This window comes from Enhydra lutris, unplaced genomic scaffold (genome assembly GCF_002288905.1).
Source record: "Enhydra lutris kenyoni isolate GAN:26980312 unplaced genomic scaffold, ASM228890v2 scaffoldscaffold3, whole genome shotgun sequence".
Taxonomy (NCBI): Eukaryota; Metazoa; Chordata; class Mammalia; order Carnivora; family Mustelidae; genus Enhydra; species Enhydra lutris.
Genome location: NW_019154087.1, coordinates 19,742,756 through 19,765,710, shown reverse-complemented (window position 1 = coordinate 19,765,710; position 22,955 = coordinate 19,742,756).

Here is a 22,955-nt window from a genome sequence, read left to right as displayed (position 1 = left end):
CCACTGTATTCACCAAACACATATGAAGCTTTTAGCTGAAAAAATGCTATACCCATTAAGTGATTTTTAGCAACATTGACACTGAATTTATTTAGCTAGCCCTACTATGTACAGAGGGAATTTTAATATAAATTAGTTATTTCTAAGAGTCATCTCTTAGGTGTATTTGTTCATAAGCATTCATATCATGACCATGTTATTAAAGCTTCCTCACCTGATAATTTTCACTCCATTTTTTGAGTAAGACTAAAAAAGATTTGCATATTCTTTATATTAAACCAAAAGGCATTATTCAAACATTGTATAAATTTCAAAGTGGCCCATTTGTTTTCAGAATTCACAGATTCTCCTTAATAAAAAAAAAAACAACAAAACTTCATTTATGTAAAGTGTAATTTAGTCCTTTTTAAAATAAAAAGGCTTTTAATACATATTATCTAACAAATTATTTCTTAGAAAATTGGGCACTTTCCTCATGAATAAACTAATACCAATTTGCAAGTAATACCATGTTTGCAAAAACCTAGAGGAATCATGAGTAATTTATACCTCTAACAACTCATTTATCCTCAGAAAACCTTGATGTTTTTGAATATTCTGTCTTCCATTCCTTCATAAACATCCACAGGTACAACTCAACATAGATTCAGTGTTCAATGACTTGATATTCCTAAAAGGTGCTTGTTCCCCTCATTTTCTTGAACTTTAAATGGTGGGGTGTTCCAGAACTTAGTCTCTTGACCACCTCTCTATGTATCCACTCCCTTTGGAATCTTATAAATTCTTTTTAAACCATATGACCCTGTTAATTAATCTCTTATTCTTGAAACATGTTGTCCAGGTTTCAGCAACATCTACTCACTTGATAGGATACTCTCTTATTTCTATTTGCCCCTTCTCAGTTTACTTTCCAGATTTCTCTTCTTTGACTCTCCCATAAGGAATTGTCCTCAATTTCTCCCTATTTTTTGTCCTTTTCTTAGAAAATCTTCTCCATTATTAAGGCTTCAGTTCCCCTCTGTATACTGAAGATTCTCAATTCCATTACCGGTAGGTCATTATCTTTAGCCTACACAATTGAAACTGTTACCTGATTGATCCAAATTCACTTTTGTTCTGATGTAAGTAAGTCAGCTCCTATGATAAAAGTTATTTTCCAAAAATAAATTCTGAGCATGTTAACTCATGCTTCAAATCCTTAAATGGGTTCCCATTGATCTTAGATAAAAATCTAAATTCCCTAACTAGCCCCTGGGAACTTCATTATCTTAATCCCCTAATTCAATCCCTCCTGAAACATATGTTGATTTCTTTCAGTTTCTTGAATAGTGAATACACCTTATGGCCTCTGGACATTTGTATATACTGTACCTTTTTTATGGCAACACATAATTTCTCCTCTTGGGTAAGTACAGAACATTTCTTAGATTTCACTTAAATGTCAATTTAAGAGCAAGATTTCCCTGACCCGGCCCTTTACCTAGACCATAACACACTTTAATTTATTTATTATTTAAGTGTCTACATTTCCTCCCTCAATAGTCCTTGAAATTGAGAATTATATTATGAGAACCTACCATAACTTTATCATACAGTACATATTCAATTAATATTTCCCAGGAAACAAAGGCAAAAGAAATTGCCTCTATACACTAGGAATTCAGCTTGGTGGGAGAGCAAGATAAGAAAACAAAAAGAGTATGGAGAAGGAATAAAGTTCTTGAGAACAAGACCAGAAAGCTTGTTTCAAGTCTCAGTAGAAAACTAGATTTTGACATAGGATTCTGTCTCAGGGCTGTATGGTCTCAATGAAGTATGTGGTAAGTGAGAGGAATACAAGAGGTTTAAAGAAATTGGGAAAGAAGAAAAAAACATAATTAATAATTATCACCATAATGAAAAATGGCTTTTCTAGAGAAATATAACTGGACTTGTGGACTTCTGGGCTATGCTGAGGGCCCATCTGAGCCTACTGATCATAAATCAAAACCTTTAGACTTGAGTGTGTGATTTTTCTCCAGTCATAATCAGCTATTTGGGTGTAGGTGATGAAAATGTGGGTAGCTGAATTAGTAGAGAATGAATTTTGAAAATACAGTGCAATAAATCCTTTGCCTAGAGGCAAAAGAAGGACAAACAATTCAGATCATCATGATCAAAGATTTCCAAATCTCCTTTGGGGTATTTCTTAGTAAAGAAGGGTTCGAAGAAAAAGTAAAGTGGGACATTTCAGGCAAAGGAATACACATATGCCCACATCCAGGCATGTGAAAGAGCATGGCATGTTCAAGGATCTGTAAGGAAGAAAATTAGGATGCCTAGAGCACAGAGCATAAAATGATGGAAAGATTAGAATGCAGTGGCCAGATCCTAAAAGACCTTTAAGAATGTGTTGAGGAGATTGGATTTATCCTGAAGATACAAGGTGCTATTAAAGGATTTTAAATAGAAGAATGACAGAAATCCTCTGGCAGTAGTGTGTAAAATGAATTTAAATGTAGGAGGCAGTAAAATTGTGCAATTGAAATTATGCAATTAGGAGAAAATGAGGGAGGGACTACATAAGGTGTTGATAACTAGATGATGAAGAAGATGATGATGATATTGATGAATGATAATGAAAATCAATCAGGTTATTCTGTAAGATTTTCAGAGACATTAAATAATTTTATACAACCCATAAGTCTTTAGTAGTAAACGTAAAACTAACACTAGACCTTGTTCCAAGACCAGTTCTCTTCATACTATTAATGAGAAGCTTCCCAAAGTTGGAGAGTATAACTTGTTCATCCCTTTTTTGGTCAATTTTTATTAATGGATTTTATTTTTTATAGCAGTTTTAGGTTCATGGCAAAATTGAGCAAAGAGTACACAGATTTCCTATATACTCCCTACTCCTACTCATGCATAGCCTTGCTCATTATCAATATCCCTCACTAGAGTGGTACATTTGTTTGATGAAACTACAATGATACATCATTATCACCCAAAGTCCTTAGTTTACCTTAGTGTACATTCCTACGGGTTTGGGCAAATGTATCCACCATTTTATACTCATTATGCTATACTCTGTATACTTATTATACAGAGTAGTTTCACCACTTTAAAAATCCTGGGTTCAACCAATTCATCCCTCCCTCCAACCTTCCAACTCCTAGGAACCACTGACATCTTTCCTCTTTCCATAGATTTGTCTTTTCTAGAATGTCATATTGTTGGAATCATATAGTATTTAGTGTGTTCATATTGGCTTCTTTCACTTAGAAATGTGCATTTCAGGTTTCTCCATGTCTTTTCGTTGCTTGATAGCTCATTTCCTTTTAGTGCTGAATAGTATTCCATGGTCTAGCTGTATCAGATTATTTATCCATTCATCTGCTGAAGAACGTCTTAGTTACTTTCAAATTCTGGCAAATAAAGCTGCTGTTTACACCTGCATACAGGTTTTTATGTAATCATGAATGAGAGCTCCTGTTGTTCCACATCTTCACCAGCATTTGGTGTTGTCAGTGTTTTGGATTTTAGTTGTTCCACCGGAAATGCAGTGGTGTTGTGTTGGTTTAATTTGCATTTCCCTAATTACATAAGGTGTAAAGTGTCTTTTCATGTGACTATTTACTATCTTTATATCTTTTTCCATGTGTTGTATATTTAGGGTCTCTGGTCCATTTTTAATTTTTTTTTCCTTATTGTTGAATTTTAAGACTACTTTGTTTATTCTGGATAATGATCTTTTATCAGATGTCTCTTTTGCAAATATGTCCTTCCAGACTAAGGCTTGTCTTCTTATTCTGTTGAAATTGTCTTTTGCAACCTTGTTCATCTTTTATCCTTAGTGTCTAGCTCAGGTGTCAGTTATATGGGAGGAACTGAATGCTAAACCGTTGAATTATCCCGTGTTGTTCTGAAAAGAAGTCATAGGAATGGTTAATGTATCTTTTAGCAACTATTCTTTTACTAAAGAAATAAAGACAAAATCAGAAATTTGGGTTCTTCACATAGAAATAATGGGAAAGAATTTCAGGACTATTTTATTTGACTTAAAAATAACACCCAAAGTGGGGTGATTGCATGGTTCTATCAGTTAAGCATCAGACTCTTGGTTTAAGCTCAGGCCTTGATCTCAGGGCTGTGAGATCAAGCCCCACACCAGGCTCTGGACTCAACAGAGAATCTGCTTGAAGGTTCTCTCCCTCTACCCCTCCCTCCAACTCGTGCATTTGTGCTCTCTCTCTCTCTCTGAAATAAATTGATAAATCTTTAAAATAATATCCAGTCTACCTCATTATTCCATCATATTTTGTCTACTTTTCCTTTTAAAACCATCTTATCACCCACCCTTCCCAAACTAAATCATTTTGAACAACACAGCTGCTTGTTGATGTTCTAATCTGAAAATTTCTTAGCTCCCCTTTTTATTTTATCATGAATGCAATATTCATCATCAGTCTGAAAACTGAACACTCTTTAGTAGTAAAGCCTGTAATCTCTTGTACCTTAGGTGATAAGAAATATAACACACAGTACAGGTGTTATGCTGTGTGAGAAAGCAAGCAGAATAGGGCTATTTATTGTCAAGTGCCCACACTTTCACTCTGTAACCTAGTTAAAATCCAAAAGTTTAGATATGTGAGAATATTAGTTGTTCTATCCCAGTTTTCTTAGCACTTAAAAGTATTCAAAAATAAAATGTAATAAAATTTTGAACTAAGAAAGGGAGAGATATGATTGAGAATAAAGATAGGAAAGCATCTAAATGGCTGTGCCTTTACGGATGTTACAATTGACTTTCAAGGGACTTAATGACTATATAACTTGAGACACAAGACCACTTGAGCAAGCATCATATACATCACAGAAGTTATGGTTTTAAAGCCCACCGTCCAATGGTGCTATGATAGAAAGGTTTGTGTCCTCTCCCAAAATTTATAAGTTAAAATTCTAATCTCCAAAAGTGATACTATTAGTAGGAATGGTCTTTGGGAGTGATTAGGCCACAGGGATGGTGCCCTCATGAATGTGATTGTGTTCTCATAAAAGAGATTCCACAGAGACCCCTTGCTCTTTCTATCACGGGAAGATACAAGAAAGTCTGCCACCTAGAAGAGTGCCTTCAGCCAACCATGTTGGCACCTAGCTCTTGGACTTCCAGTCTCCAGATCAATGAGAAACAAATTTGTTGTTTATAAGCTACTCAGTCTGTGGTATTTTGCTATAGCAGCCTGAACCGAAAAAGACAAATGGGTATTGTTACATATTCTAATAATTTCACTTTTTGGTCAGAATTTAAACTGCTATTTTACTCTCTCATGGTTTTGTTGAGAAAAATCGTTGGTAGGCTAAGTGAATTCCCAAAGCTAAGTAGGTAGGCCTATAACATGTAATACGTGGTGACAATGTTAATAATGGTTGTTATTAACAGTGCTTAATATGTGCTAAGCACTGATTTATCGGACTTTTTAAAAAAAGACTTATTTATTTATTTATTTATTTATTATTTATTTTAGAGAGAAAGAGTGTGCGGGGGTTGGGGGGATCGGGGGGAGAGAGAGAGAGAGAGAGAGAGAATCTCAGGCAGACTCCCCGCTAAGCCCAGAGCCCAGCTTGTAACCCTGAGATCATGGCCTGAGCCAAAATCCAGAGTCGGATGTTTAAGTGACTGAGCCACTGAGAAGTACCTGATTTATCTGACTTTAAATAAATTAACTCGTTTAATCTTTGAAGTCTGTAAAACAAGAAATATATATTTTATTTAGCAAGGGCAAGCAAGGCTGGACATTAAGTTGATTAGTCAAAACCGAAGTTCTTAAAAACTTTGCTCTACTTCCTGTGGTATAAAACTCGGATTCTTTACCATCAGTGGACTATTAGATAAGGTTAGGTGTCCTAATGTGTCGTTACAATACATCTGCTAAGTTGTTTTACCATCCTGCATTGCAACTTAGACAAGTATGCAAGTATCCGGAGAGTGTACTTCTTAAAAGCATTCAGCTATTTATTCATTCATTCAATGAATATATATTGAATACTTATTTTCCAGGTATTATTCTATTCTAAGTGCTGGGCAGAACATACAAAATGTGTGTATCTCCACTGAATGAACTAAGAATAATTTTCTAACAAAAGTATGATTATTATCCTTGTGGAATATAAAATTAAAAAAACTACATGTGAACAGAGGGAAAGCTTTAATTAAGAATGTTTAGATGTTCTGCAATTTTCCTGTTAGCATTTGCCACTCATTCATTTATTTACTCAACTGCTATTGATCACTAACAATCAAACACTAATATATGCACAAAAATAACTGAGAAATTTTAATACCTTTTCATCTTAGTTGAAGTAAGATTTCTATTATTCAATTTGCATTAAGTTCAAGGACTATCAGTGTTCTCTTACAGCATAATTTCATAATTACTAACTTAGTAGAATTCTAGTCTAAAAGAGGAATTTGTATTTATACTTTGGATATATTTAAAGATTTTTGATAATAAAAGAAAGAAGTTTATAACTACCATATTAAGAATTTTGCTATGGGGTGCCTGGGTGGCTCAGTCAGTTGAGCATCTGACTCTTGATCCTTGCTCAGGTTATGATCTCGGGGTTGCAAGATCAAGCCCCACATCAGACTCTGCTCTTTCAGAGTCTGCTTGAGATTTTCTCTCTTCCTCTCCCTCTGCCCCTTCTCCACTCATGCACTCTCTCTCTAAATAAATAAATGCAATCTTAAAAAGAGAAGATTCTTTGCTATGTAGCAAACATTCTAATTTGTATTTCAAATGATTGTATCCTTTATTAGTCATAAAAAGTAAGAAATAAATATTCATTTGCCCTCTAAATGCTGAAAATTTCCACCCCCATATTTTAGCTTTATCTTAGATGAGAAAACATAAACTAAAGAGGCTCAGAACTTGCTTAAGATCACACATAATCATGAGCAATAAGTAATAAAGTCAGGATTTGAGTACAAGCATTTTTGCTTCCAATTCTAAAAACCTCCAATAACATGAAATGATTTTCCTCTATGATCTGTTATTCAGGCAAAGAAAGTATCTAAAGCATACTTTATAGAATATCTTTCTGAACACATAATTTGGGAAATTAGTTCTATTCAAGTTGACTGATTGCCATCATTTGACCAGAGGAAGAAAACAAGTGCTACATATGGAGGTTTATGAAGAGGAATATAAAAGAAGTCATTTGATATCTGTCCATTCAAATATCTCACTTTTTGGCACCTGGGTGGCTCAGATGGTTAACCGTCTGCCTTCGGCTCAGGTCATGATACAAGGGTCCTGAGATTGAGTCCTGCATCAGGGTCCCTGCTCACTGGGGAGTCTGCTTCTCCCTCTGCTTCTCTCTCTTTGTCATGAATAAATATATAACATCTTTTAAAAAACAAATATCTCACTTTTGAGCAACAAAACATGTCATAAATAATATTTTAAATGTCACACATTTTATTATTTTGTGCACAGTATTTACATGGAAAACAAGATTCTTAGGGATACATAAAGTTAAACAAACATAGTATTTGTGAGAGAAGGAGGAGAATTACCATGACGAGACCACTAATAAACCTGTGAAGCATTCTATGAGACCAGAAATTTTTTTTCATCTTTCTGAAATATTATCCATAATGTATATGTGCAAGTCTTCAGATTGCTAATATAACTCTACCTTTGCATTCTATTTAAGAAACATGAGACTGAAATGGAATTCAGTAGGAGATTAATAGAAAAAAAAAGATAATGAAAATGTGACTTCCATACAAAAGTCATCTGATCTGGAAAGAAACAGAGATTGCCTTTGTAGAGCTGCAGAATTGTACTTTTGAAAGATACTTTTTCAACTTAAAAGTAATTATATATGAAAGAGGTAAGGAAGTATTTTTATGAAAAGAATGTATAATATATAAGTCATTTTGAATGAGATTTTTCCTTATAGAATAATCCACAACATAGCTAAGAGGAATATAAAAGGACAATAATATTTATTAACCTGAATATGAAGAAAACTTTAGTTATAAAAAAAAATTGAAGTAAATCTTTTCTATGTAATTAGGTCATCAATAGCAGTACACCCTGACAGGTTTTAGACCACATAAACTAAACAGTACAATATAGAGTTTATAAATTTAAACAAGCCAAACTGAGGAAAGCAAGACCAAAACTGTCATAACAGGAAATGTAATCAGTTAAATGACTCATTAGAAAATCGAAATATCATTGAAAAATTAGACATTCACTAAGTGTTCCCAGGTTCTCAAAAACATAAAAAATTATACTGACTTCTATGGTATTTATAAAGTCAAAATATTTTTCAAACTGTCACCTATATTAGTTATATTTTGAAAAACAAAAAGTACACAAAAGGAGAACCCAAATATCTACCTTATTTTCCATTACTCTGAAATTACAAAAGCAAATCAGTTCACTCATTCAGCCAACTACACAAGTACTTAAATAATTTATGATTGTGGAAATACCTGCATTATTTTAAATGTGCAGCACCCAATTTCCTGAATGCTCTCAAAAATAATTTTTCAAATGTTAAAACTTTTTAAAATTGTCTTATTCAGATATGTCTTCTATTTTACAGAGAAGACTCATGAAAAAAAATCTCAGATTTCAAAGTAAATTCTTATTAGTGCTATTTGTGGTTTCCAAAATACTTTTATTGGTTTTGCAATAGAAAGAATAAATGTATTTCTACACCAAGATAGATCTCTAAATTGTTCTAGGCATATATATTTTAGGCCAGCTTAATGTCTGGACAAAACATGGAATTTTAATCTTCATTAATTTACACATAATTATACATAAACTATAAAATTTTATTCTTTTCCCACTGACAAATCAGTTACAATAGTGAAGTAGCCAAATAACCAGTAAGAAAATCTCTGACTCAATATATATTACTTAAGGACACTATGATCCTTTAAAACAATCCCTTCCATTCAGTAACTAATAAAAAGACAAATTATGGAATATTACAGCTATGAGTAAACTTGAAAGCCAGTTTACCCACTATTACGTATCTAGATTTAATATAGTCTTAGTAAATCATTCCTAAACACTATAACATCATTAGCTAGCTATCCTTACCATTTTAAATACCATAAAATGTGAACATTGCTTAAATAGAGATGATAGAAAACTGCCTGACTGTTCAACTACATGGACTTCTAAAAATTAATGTCACTCAGTGTGTTTTAGCCAAATACTAATTCTATAAGACATTAAAAGTATTTAAATAAAACAAAGGTTCTTCGACAAAATAAGTTTGGAAAAAAAACTATGTTAATCAAACTAAAAATTTCTTCATGCAAATCTACATGAATGATTTAGTTTGTACTTTGTAAATCCTTAAGAAAGGGATATACTATGCTGTTTTTCCAAATGTGTTTAACCACAGAATATATCCAGAACACCTTATGGGCTAATGGTTTTGCAGAATATATTTTGAGAAAATTGAATTTAATAAACTATAGTACATAGAAACAGTAAAAAAACCATTAGTTATTACAAGTGACACAAGCTATTTAAAAAAAAACTTTATGAGTTAAGCAGATTAAAATATAAAGTAATATTTATTTATTTATATTTACTATATAATATATACTTACATGTATTACATACATACATATACATCTAATTGTTATGAAGGTCAATTTAGACTTCATAAAATTGCACTAATTCACTTTAAAAAAAAATTTACAACCATGCCCTGCAGTCTACATTTAAAGAAAATTTACATCACATACCCTGATCTTAAAAACCTTCATAAAGTTTGCACTAGATTAAATGTTCATACAGTAAGCAAATGATACATGGAAATCCACATTCTCTCCATAAAACTGCTCCTTGGACTTTGACTTCTCCAGTTAAATTTTCATTTATTTGCCATAATATATTAGGGATCATCTTTTTCTTTATCCATTTTGCCTTTGAAAGAAATTCCCTAAAACAAATTCTCTCCAGTTTTTGGAATGATGCTGTCTTAAATTATTGGGGACAGATTTTAATACTGCATGTTTATCATGTTACATTTTATTTGCTCCCACAAAAAAATTAAATCCAGAAATAATTTGAAATCGCATGTCAGAAGGAAGCTATTAACTAAGTCTGATTTTTAAGTTGAGAAAGCATCCTAAAATCATGTAAGACAGAGGTTTTATCATTGAATGTGAGCACTACACATGCCAAATTTAACTTTCCCTTCTCACTTCTGTTAAACATAAGTGTGAAAAGACACCTCAGTTTGCTGGAAAAATCCCATTACATCCACTTTTCTAGTGTGATTTTTCATAGCATCCTTTTTCACTCTCATAAGAGTCTCAGCTTGGTTGATAAATTATATGGTCATCTGAGTTCAGTAGCAAGAGCCACTCTTCTCATCATTTTCCCATCTCATGTGCAGGAAAGGTTCATAGGCTTTATAATCTGATCAAACAGGCTTTGGAGCTGTTTTTCAGAATTTGTTATTATTTTTTATGTAAATCACTCTCCAACTTATGGATCTAATGGTTCCATCAGGTAACTTGATCCTAAAATTACAGAAGAAGAAACTATTTAAAAATTCCAGGTTATGACTACTCTACTACCTCTTATATATATATATAGAGAGAGAGAGAGAGAGAGACAGAGAGAGAAATTTCTTCCTTCACTAACCTTCTGCTTTTCCCTTTGAAGTATTACTCCACTTACTGTGTTTTTTGCTTGCTTTTTTTCTTTGCTTGTTTTGATTCATTTTATATTGCCTCAGGCACAACTAACATAATGACTTTAGTGCTTTTAAGATTTGGAAATTTTAAAGAGTGACTTTGAGGTTATTTCTGCTTTCTACTCTGCCATTTCTCCTTGAGGGAATAAATCCCAAATGGACAATAAAGTTAAATGAGGTCAGAAAAGGGGAGGAAAAGGAGAACATATTGAATGAAAAAAAAAATAATTAAAATTTATTTTTCTATCCATTTTTTATTAAATATTTTTCACCAGGCATAACAAACAAGTAAGGATGGACACTAAAAACAAGAAAGCACAAAACAAATTTTTTTAAAGAAAAAAATTCTAGTCAAAAAAATACCCTAATAATAGTTTGTTGATAATTGTAAAAGGCATTGTTATTATACCTTGTCATTAAATGTAGTTATAATAAATATTGACAATCACAATGAAAATATAACTTTTGTCTTCATGATTGTGCAGTTAAGATCTTCTGACTACAAGAAACAAAGAATCTTTGCAAAGCTTTATATAAAAAAATAATTTTACTATTAACTCAAATTTATAAAATTTAGAAAATTTAGAATTGAGATTTAGAAAATTTAGAAATTTAGAAATTTAGATTTAAATTTAGAAAATTTAGAAAATTTAGAATTTAGAAAATTTAGAAAAATTTAGAAAAATCAACTCCCACCCCAATCCTCCAAACTCTATTGTAAATATTTCATCTTTTGACTAAGAAGGACGATCATGTAGCTGTCTAGCTCTTCTTTTTTGGATCTCTTCATAGAATTAATTTTAATTCATCATGCTTTGGTAGATTGAGGACTATTATTAGAGATAGGTCTATAAAATCTTACAATGTACATTTACTTTATAGAAGTGGTTTTCAACTTGAAAATTCTACTTTTTTTTTTTTGAAACCTCTAGTTTACTCAGTGATTTATTTATGGTTTCAGCACTAAGAAGGTACTCTATAAATCAATTGTCCTATTTTAATCCTATTAACATTGACTTTTGTAACTGATTATTTTTGTTTTATTTTGTTCTATAGGATGCTCACAGGAAGATATACAAAAATTAATAAGTATGTTTTCTGTAGGAGGAGGAATCAAGATGGTGGAGAAGTAGCAGGCTGAGATGACATCAGGTAGCAGATCAGCTAGATAGCTTATCAAACCATCCCGAACACCTACAAATCCAAGAGGAGATCAAAGAGAAGAGCAGCAATTCTAGAAACAGAAATCGATCACTTTCTGAAAGGTAGGACTGGTGGAGAAGTGAATCCAAAGCCACCAGAAGATAGACTGTGGGGGGAGGGGCCAGCTCCCAGCAAGCGGCAGAGCAACAGAGCACAAAATCAGGACTTTTAAAAGTCTGCTCCACTGAGGGACATTGCTCCAGAGGCTAAACCGGGGTGAAGCCCATGTGGGGACACATGCTCTCAGGTCCTGTGGGGTCACAGAAGGATCAGGGGTATCTGAGTGTCACAGAGCTCCCAGGTATTAGAGTGGGGAAGCCAGCTATGGAGACAGAGCTGAGGAGTGAGCTCTCAACTCGGAGTTACCTTGAACCATAATCCACGGCACAGGCCACTGCTCTGTGAGTGGGGTCTCCACAAGATCCGGGGAGACCCCCCTGGAAGAGCTCAGGGATCTCCAGGGTTCAGAGACTTCAGGCAGAGCTGTGTGCCACAGACAGAGATGCTTGGTGACAGACTGGGTGAGCTCAGAGTGCAGACGGGGGACAGGGAGACAGGAATGATTGAATGATTGATTGCTTTTCTCTGAGGGCGCACTGAGCAGTGTGACCTTGAACATTCAGCTCCTCTGGGACAGAGATTGGGAGGCTGTCATTTTCATTCCCCTCCTCTGGAACTCTACGGAAAGCTTTCAGGGAACAAAAGCTCCTGAAAGCGAACCCCAGTGGATTACTTAGGCTGGTCCATGGTAAAGGTGGTGCAATTCTACCTTGGGCAAAGACACTTGAGAATCATACAACAGGCCCCTCTCCCAGAAGATCAACAAGAAATCCAGCCAAGACCAAGTTCACTTACCAAGGAGAATAGCAGAATTCTAGAGGAGGAGAAAGCAAAGCATGGAATTCATGGCTTTCTACCCATGATTCTTTAGTCTTGTAAAGTTAATTAATTTTTTAATCTTATTTTTTTCTTCTGCTATTTTTTTTAACTTTTACCCTTTCCTCTTTTAACTTTTTTTAACTAGTTTACCTTAACAATACCTTTCATTAAAAAAATAATAATAATCTTCTTTGAACTTTCATTATTATAGTCATATTTTATCCTTCATTGTATCTAACTTTATTTTTTATATATACATAGGGTTTTTTATTCTAAAAAATTTCTGGTACAACTTTTCTAATAGATCAAAATACACCCTAAATCTAGGACTGGGCTTGTTCTAGTCTCCAGCCTGAGCAAATTCTCTTCAATTTCTTTTTCTGTATTCTCCCAACCAACTTATCTTATCAATTCTTTTTTTAGAAATTAAAAAAAAATTTTTTTATCTTTATAGTCATATTCCATCCCTTCATTGTTGTTATCATTATATATGTTTCTAATTCTTTAAAATTTTGGGAGCTAATTTCTTCTAAGAGACCAAAATACACCCCAAATCAAGTGGGTGACCCTGTTCTAGTTACCAGTCTAATATATATATATATATTTTTTTTCTTTTTAATATTTTTTCTTTATTTTTTTCTTTACTTAATTTTTTTTTCTGAACTTCTTTTTACCCCCTTTCTTCCCCCACCCCATGATTTGGGGTTTCTTCTGATTTGGCTAAAGCACATTTTCCTGGGGTCTTTGCCACCCTTTCAGTATTTTATTTGCTCCTTCATATATTCTTATCTGGACAAAATGACAAGGTGGGAAAACTCACGACAAAAAAAAAGAATAAGAGGCAGTACCAAAGACTAGGTCCTAATCAATATAGACATTGGTAATATGTCAGATCTAGAGTTCAGAATGATGATTCTCAAGGTTCTAGCCGGGCTCGAAAAAGGCATGGAGATAATAGAGAAACCCTGTCTGGAGAAATAAAAGCCATTTCTAGAGAAATAAAAGAACTAAAATCTAACCAAGTTGAAATCAACAAAGCTATTAATGAGGTACAATAAAAAATGGAGACTGTTACTGCTAGGACAAATGAGGCAGAAGAAAGTATTAGTGATATAGAAGACCAAATGACAGAGAATAAAGAACATGAGCAAAAGAGAGACAAACAACTACTGGACCACAAGGGGAGAATTCGAGAGATAAGTGATACCATAAGATGAAACAACATTAGAGTAATTGGGATTCCAAAAGAAGAAGAAAGAGAGAAGAGGTATATTGGAGGGAATTATTGTAGAGAATTTCCCTAATATGGCAAAGGGAACAAGCATCAAAATCCAGGAAGTACAGAGAACCCCCCTCAAAATCAAGAATAGGTCCACACCCTGTCAACTAATAGTAAAATTTACAAGTCTTAGTGACAAAGAGAAAATCCTGAAAACATCCCAGGACAAGAAGTCTGTAACATACAATGGTAAAAATATTAGATTGGCAGCAGACTTATCTAGAGAGACCAGGCAGGCCAGAAAGAACTGGCATGATATGTTCAGAGAACCGAATGAGAAAAAAATGCAGCCAAGAATATTATATCCAGCTAGGCTATCATTGAAAATAGAAGGAGAGATAAAAAGCACCCAGGGCAAACAAAAACTGAAAGAATTTGCAAACACCAAACCAGCTCCAGGAAATATTGAAAGGGGTCCTCTAAGCAAAGAGAGACCCTAAAAATAGTAGATAAGAAAGGAACAGAGACAATATACAGTAACAGTCACCTTACAGGCAATACAATGGCACTAAATTCATATCTCTCAATAATTACCCTGAATGTAAATGGGCTAAATGCCCCAATCAAAAGACACAGGGTATCAGAATGGATTAAAAAAAAAAAAAAAAAAACCATCAATATGCTGCCTACAAGAAACTCATTTTAGACTGAAGACACCTCCAGATTTAAAGTGAGGGAGTGGAAAAGAATTTACCATGTTAATGGACATCAGAAGAAAGCTGGGGTGGCCATCCTTATATCAGATCAATTAGATTTTAAGCCAAAGACTATAATAAGAAATGAGGAAGGACACTATATCATACTCAAAGGGTCTGTCCAACAAGATCTAACAATTTTAAATATCTATGCCCCTAACATGGGAGCGGTCAACTATATAAACCAATTAATAACAATATCAAAGAAACACATCAACAATAATACAATAATAGTAGGGGACTTTAACACTCCCCTCACTGAAATGGACAAATCATCCAAGCAAAAGATCAACAAGGAAATAAAGGCCTTGAATGACACACTGGACCAGATGGACATCACTGATATATGCAGAACATTCCATCCCAAAGCAACAGAATACACATTCTTCTCTAGTGTACATGGAACATTCTCCAGAATAGATCACATCCTGGGTCCTAAATCAGGTCTCAACCAGTATCAAAAGATTGGGATCATTCCTTGCATATTTTCAGACCACAGTGCTCTGAAGCTAGAACTTAGTCACAAGAGGAACTTTGGAAAGAACCCAAATACACGGAAACTAAACAGCATCCTTCTAAAGAATGAATGGGTCAACCAGGAAATTAAAGAAGAATTGAAAAAATTCATGGAAACAAATGATAATGAAAACACAATGGTTCAAAATCTGTGGGACACAGCAAAGGTAATCCTGAAAGGAAAATATATAGCGATACAAGCCTTTCTCAAGAAACAAGAAAGGTCTCAAATACACAACCTAACCATACACCTAAAGGAGCTGGAGAAAGAACAACAAAGAAAGCCTAAACCCAGTAGGAGAAGAGAAATCATAAAGATCAGAGCAGAAATCAATGAAATAGAAACAAACAAACAAACAAACAAAAAACAATAGAACAAATCAACGAAACTAGGAGCTGTTTCTTTGAAAGAATTAAGATTGATGGGGCGCCTGGGTGGCTCAGTGGGTTAAAGCCTCTGCCTTCGGCCCAGGTCATGATCCCAGGGTCCTGGGATCAAGCCCTGCATTGGGCTGTCTGCTCCGCAGGGAGCCTGCTTCCTCTTCTCTCTCTCTCTGCCTGCCTCTCTGCCTACTTGTGATCTCTGTTTGTCAAATAAATGATAAAATCTTAAAAAAAAAAAGAATTAATAAGATTGATAAACCCCTGGCCAGACTTATCAAAAAGAAAAGAGAAAGGACCGAAATAAATAAAATCATGCATGAAAGAGGAGAGATCACAACCAACATCAAAGAAATACAAACAATTATAAGAACATACTATGAGCAACTCTACGCAAACAAATTTGACAATCTGGAAGAAATGGATGCATTCCTACAGACGTATAAACTACCACAACTGAACCAGGAAGAAATATGCAACCCATAACCAGTAAGGAGATTGAAACAGTCATCCAAAATCTCCAAACAAACAAAAGCCCAGGGCCAGACAGCTTCCCAGGGGAATTCTACCAAACATTTAAAGAAGAATTTATTCCTATTCTCCTGAAAGTGTTCCAAAAAATAGAAATATAAGGGAAACTTCCAAAATCATTTTATGAAGCCAGCATCACCTTGATCCCAAAACAAGATAATAATCCCATCAAAAAGAGAATTATAAACACAGATGTGAAAATTCTCACCAAAATACTAGCCAATAGGATCCAACAGTACATCAAAAGGATTATTCACCACGACCAAGTGGAATTTATTCCAGGGCTGCAAGGTTGGTTCAACATCCGCAAATCAATCAATGTGATACAATACATTAATAAAAGAAAGAACAAGAACCTTATGATACTCTCAATAGATGCTGAAAAAGCATTTGACAAAGTACAGCATCCCTTCCTGATCAAAACTCTTCAAAGTGTACGGATAGAGGGCACATACCTCAATATTGTCAAAGCCATCTATGAAAAACCCACCGCAAATATCATTCTCAATGGAGAAAAACTGACAGCTTTTCCGCTAAGGTCAGGAACACGGCAGGGATGTCCGTTATCACCACTGCTCTTCAACATAGTACTAGAAGTCCTAGACTCAGCAATCAGACAACAAAAAGAAATTAAAGGCATCCAAATCAGCAAAGAAGAAGTCAAACTATCACTCTTTGCAGATGATATGATACTATATGTGGAAAACCCAAAAGACTCCACTCCAAATCTGCTAGCACTTGTACAGGAATTCAGTAAAGTGTCAGGATATAAAATCAATGCACAGAAATCAGTTGCATTTCTGTACACCAACAACAAGACAGAAGAAAGAGAAATTAAAGGAGTCAATCCCATTTACAATTGCATCCCAAACCATAAGATACCTAGGAATAAACCTAACCAAAGAGGCAAAGAATCTATACTCAGAAAACTATAAAGTACTCATGAAAGAAACTGAGGAAGACACAAAGAAATGGAAAAATGTTCCATGCTCTTGAATTGGAAGAACAAATATTGTGAAAATGTCTATGCTACCCAAAGCAACCTACACATTTAATGCAATCCCGATCAAAATCCCATCCATTTTTTTTCAAAGAAATAGAACAAATAATCCTAAAATTTATATGGAATCAGAAAAGACTTCAAATAGCCAAAGGAATATTGAAAAAGAAAGCCAAAGTTGGTGGCATCACAATTTCAGACTTCAAGCTCTATTACAAAGCTGTCATCATCAAGACAGTATGGTAGTGGCACAGAAACAGACACATAGATCAATGGAACAGAATAGAGAGCCCAGAAATAGACCCTCAACTCTTTGATCAACTAATCTTCGACAAAGCAGGAAAGAATGTCCAATGGAAAAAGACAGCCTCTTCAACAAATGGTGTTGGGAAAATTGGACAGCCACATGCAGAAAAATGAAATTTCTTTACACCACACATGAAAATAGACTCAAAATGGATGAAGGACCTCAATGTGAGAAATGAATCCATCAAAATCCTTGAGGAGAACACAGGCAGCAATTCTCTTCGACAGCTACTTCTTCCTACGAACATCGCCAAAGGCAAGGGAAGCAAGGGCAAAAATGAACTATTGGTACTTCATCAAGATCAAAAGCTTTTGGGGTGTCTGGGTGGCTCAGTGGGTTAAGCCTCTGCCTTCAGCTCAGGTCATGATCTCAGGGTCCTGGGATCAAGCCCCGCATCAGGCTCTCTGCTCAGCAGGGTGCCTGCTTCCCCACCTCTCTCCTCCTGCCTCTCTGTCTATTAGTGATCTCTCCCTGTCAAATAAATAAAATCTTAAAAATAAATAAATAAAAAGAATTAAAAAAAAAAAGATCAAAAGCTTTTGCACAGCAAAGGAAACAGTCAACAATACCAAAATACAACCGAAAGAATGGGAGAAGATATTTGCAAATGACATATCACATAAAGGGCTAGTATCTAAAATCTATAAAGAGCTTAGCAAACTCAACAGCCAAAGAACAAATAATCCAATCAAGAAATGGGCAGAGAACATGAACAGACAGACATTTCTTCAAAGAAGACATCCAGATGGCCAACAGACACATGAAAAAGTGCTCTACATCACTCGGCATCAGGGAAATACAAATCAAAACCATGAGATACCACCTCACACCAGTCAGAATGGCTAAAATTAACAAGTCAGGAAATGACAGATGCTGATGAGCATGTGGAGAAAGGGGAACCCTCCTACACTGTTGGAGGAAATGCAAGCTGGTGCAACCACTCTGGAAAATAGCATGGAGGTTCCGCAAATAGTTGGAAATAGAGCTACACTATGACCCAGCAATTGCACTACTGGGTATTTACCCTAAAGACACAAATGTGGTGATCCAAAGGGGCACGTGCACCCAAATGTTTATAGCAGCAATGTCCACAATAGCCAAACTATGGAAAGAATCTAGATGTCCATCAACAGATGAATGGATAAAGAAGAAGTGGTATATATACACAATGGAATACTATGCAGCCATCAAAAGAAATGAAATCTTGCCATTTGCGATGACGTGGATGGAACTAGAGGGTATTATGCTTAGTAAAATAAGTCAATCAGAGAAAGACAACTATCATATGATCTCCCTGATATGAGGAAGTGGAGATGCAACGTGGGGAGTTTGGGGGGTACAAAAAGAATAAATGAAACAAGATAGGATCAGGAGGGAGACAAACCATAAGAGACTCTTAATGTTACAAAACAAATTGAGGGTGGCCAGGGGGAGGGTGTAGGGAGAGGGTGGTGGGGTTATGGACACTGGGGAAGGTATGTGCTATGGTGAGTGCTGTGAAGTGTGTAAACCTGGCGATTCACAGACCTGTACCCCTGGGGCTAATAATACATTATATGTCTATAAAAATTTTTTTTTAATTATTAAAAAAAAGAATTTAAAATACTAAAGAAAGTTATTTAAGCAAAATAAAAATTATATAAGATGGGAAAAAAGTATGTTTTCTGTAATTACTATGTCCTTTATTTCACTTAATTTTTTTACTTTTATTTTTTCTTCTTCCTAGTATCTTTGTTTTATTTAATCTTGTTATGTTATACATTATTCCATAAAATGCCACAAATTGTGTTTAGAATAAAGTAGGCTATAAATAACGCAATACTTTATACTTTAAAATATATATATTTTGGGGTGCTTGGGTAACTCAGTCAGTTAAACATCTGACTCTTGATTTCAGCTCAGGTCGTGTTCTCAGGATTCTGAGATTGAGCCCTGCCCTAGGCTCTGTGCTAGGTGCAGAGCCTGCTTAAGATTCTCTTTCCCTCTCCCTCTTCCTCGGTCATATATACACATATGTATACACATATGTGTGTGTGTGTGTATGTGTGTGTGTTGTGTGTGTGTGTGTGTGTGTGTGTGTATTTAAATTATAGAAAATGTTTCTTGTTAATTTTCTTCTAAATAGGAATGCAATTTTATATGATAAAATTATGTATTTCAGAAAAATAAAGGAGAAAAGAGTATGTTGATTGCGATATTTGCTCAAATTTCATATCAATTTATTTCATATTTATTTTATCAACCTCTTAGCCATTATTTATATTAGATATATTGTTTGCATTTTATACTGTATAACATATAGTATATTATTTACATTATAGTCATAACATGTATTACATACAATTTACCTTTAAGATATCTGGGTTTATAATAAGGGAATAATATTGTAGTTTTATATAATTAATTTAGTCACTGTCTTAATTATGTATCTTCAGTAGAAAACATTTATAGCAAAAAGGATGGTTTTAATCTTTCTGCTGATAGCGTAAAATAGCACTCCAAACTGAAACATATCCAACCGTTGTCTTATTCCAGGAAAGCCCAAGCATTATAACCTCTGCTAGCTGTAGGCTAACAAGGAAGAAAAATATATGTAAGAGTAAGCATATATATTTCCTGTCTACATATCTTTTGCTTCTGGGGTTTTATTTTTTATTCATTTTTTTTTAAGTTTTTTTTTTTAAAGATTTTATTTATTTATTTGACAGAGAGATAGAGAGCACAAGTAGGCAGAGCAATAGGCAGAGGGAGAGGGAGAAGCAGTCTCTCCACTGAGCAGGTAGCCTGATGTGGGTCTTGATCCCAGGACCCTGGGATCATGACCTGAGCCAAAGGCAGCCACTTAACCAACTGAGCCACCCAGGCACCTGTGCCTCTAGATTTTTAAAGTGAAGTCACCACTGCTATTTCCAACACAAGAATAACAACGAAAAACATGACTTATATTGGGCTCATTTTTATAATCCTGGCTTCTGCTCTACCATTTAAAATATTTTCCTTGCTACCCCTTTATCTCAGATGGGCTCTTGATGGAAGAATCTCCAGAGAGAACAAAAATTTAATAAACATAAAATTGAGCTCAATAATTCTACAAGTGAGCAACTCATGAAAAGCATGATGGCAAGTGCCCACACTATTCAATTTGAAGCATGGTTTATGTGCATAAATGAGCAAGGAAATAATCCTTGGATACCCTTGATCTTTTATAAAAGTTAATACAATTTGTTTGGATCACTATTTAGTGGAACAACAACAATAAAAAGCAAATTGTAATTGTTATATTTGTCACACTCTGATGTAGAGCAGCTTAGAAATCTGCCTTAGAAAGTAATAACTTGAAAGACAAGTTTTATTTGAAGGTGAATTCTCAAAAATGATGTGTCTTGTAGAAATATTTGAAAATTGAGACTTCTAAATGTACAGCAAGAGACTATATGAATGTGGTAATAGCCACAAAAAGATTATTGACAATCACCTCTTTAGCCCAATACTTCCTACTGAATTATGATCACTGTCAATGACATCATCTTAAAAAGTAATCATGGCATGATAGTATATGCACAGATACACATTTAAAGCTCTACCAGTAACCTATATTAATTACCTCCTGGCACTTCTAAATGTTCAAAAACAGCCCAATGAGGATTATGTTATCATCCCCATTCTACATTTAAAGAAAACTGACTTCGGTCAGGGTGAGTGGCTTCAAATCCCAAATCTGAAAAGTTGCAATAAAGTTGCTCAAAAAACTCATGGAAGACATGGAGAAAATCCAGAAAATACTGTATACAAGTAAATAAATAAAAATAAAACAAAAACAAAAGATGCAAAAAGAAAAAAAAAATTTTTTTTTGGCATGGAAAGGAGATAAAAAAAAAAAAAAAACCAAAGAGAAGACAAAATAATTCTGGACTTCTAAATGCAAAACATTGAAACTGGATCACTTTCTTATACCATATAAAAAAATAAATTCAAAATGAATTAAAGACCTAAATGTGAGACCTGAAATCATAAAACTTCTAGAAAAGACCATAGGCAGTAATTTCTTTAACATCAAACAAGAGAAAAAAAGCAAAAAGAACAAAAGCAAAAGCAAACTACTGGGACTGCAACAAAATAAAAACTTTCTGCACAGCAAAAGAAACCACTAACAAAACAAAAAGTCATACTTCTGAATGGGAGAAGATACTTGCATATGGTATATCTAATAAAGGGTTAATATCCAAAATATATAAAGAACTTACACAACTTAACACCAGAAAAAAACAAAAAATCCAATTTCAGAATGTGCAGAGGACCTGAATAGATATTTTTATAGAGAAGTCATACAAATGGCCAACAGACACAAGAAAAGATGCTCAACATCACTAATCATCAAGAAAATGGAAGTTAAAACCACAAGGAGATATGTTACACCTGCCAGAATGGCTAGAATCAAACATGCAAGGAAGAAGAGTATTGAGAAGAATATGGAGAAAAAGGAACTTTTATAAATTGTTGGTAGAAATGCAAAATTGGTATGGCCACTGCAGAAAACAGTTTGGAAGTTTCTCAAAAAATTAAAAATAGAATTATCATATGATTTAGTAATTCCACTAATGCATATTTATTCAAAGAAAACTATGTTTACTGCAGGATTGTTAACAATAGCCAAGATAAGGAAGTTGCTCAAGCACCCAACAATAGAAGAATGGATAAGGAAGATATGATATGTATGTGTGTGTGTGTGTCTATAAAACTCAACCAGAAAAAATGACATCTTGCCATTTGCAACAACATGGATGGACCCAGAAGATATTATGCTAAATAAAATAAGTCAGACTGAGATAGATAAATACCATATGATTTTCATACATATGTGGTATCCAAAAAACAAAACAAAAAGTGAATAAACAAGCAAGTAGTGAATCAGACTCATAAATACAAAGAACAAAGGTGAGGGGATGTGCCGATGGAAAAAAATGGTTGAAAGGGTGTGGGAGATATGGGCTTCAATTTGGAATGAGTAAATCACAAGAATAAAAGGTACAGCACAGGGAATATAGTCAATGGTATTGTAATAGTGTTGCATGATGAGAGATGATAGCTACATTTTGGAGAGCATAGCATAATGTACAGTGTTGTTGAATAACTGTGTTGTACATCTGAAACAACACTGTACATTATGTAACACTGTGTGTCAACAACACTCAAAACATTCTTGAGGTGAAATGTACAATAACAGACATAAATTCATAAAAAGAATTCAAAGATATATTTGAACAAGCAAAAGAATTGGTAACTTGAAAATAGGAAAACTGAAATTACTGAGTCTGAGGAAGAAAAAGAGGAAGTGTGAAGAAAAGTGAACAGAGCCTAAGTGATTTGTTGGTCCCTATTTAACAAGCCATCATATACATTATGGGAGTCTCAGAAGAGTAAAAAAATGGCAGAGTGTAT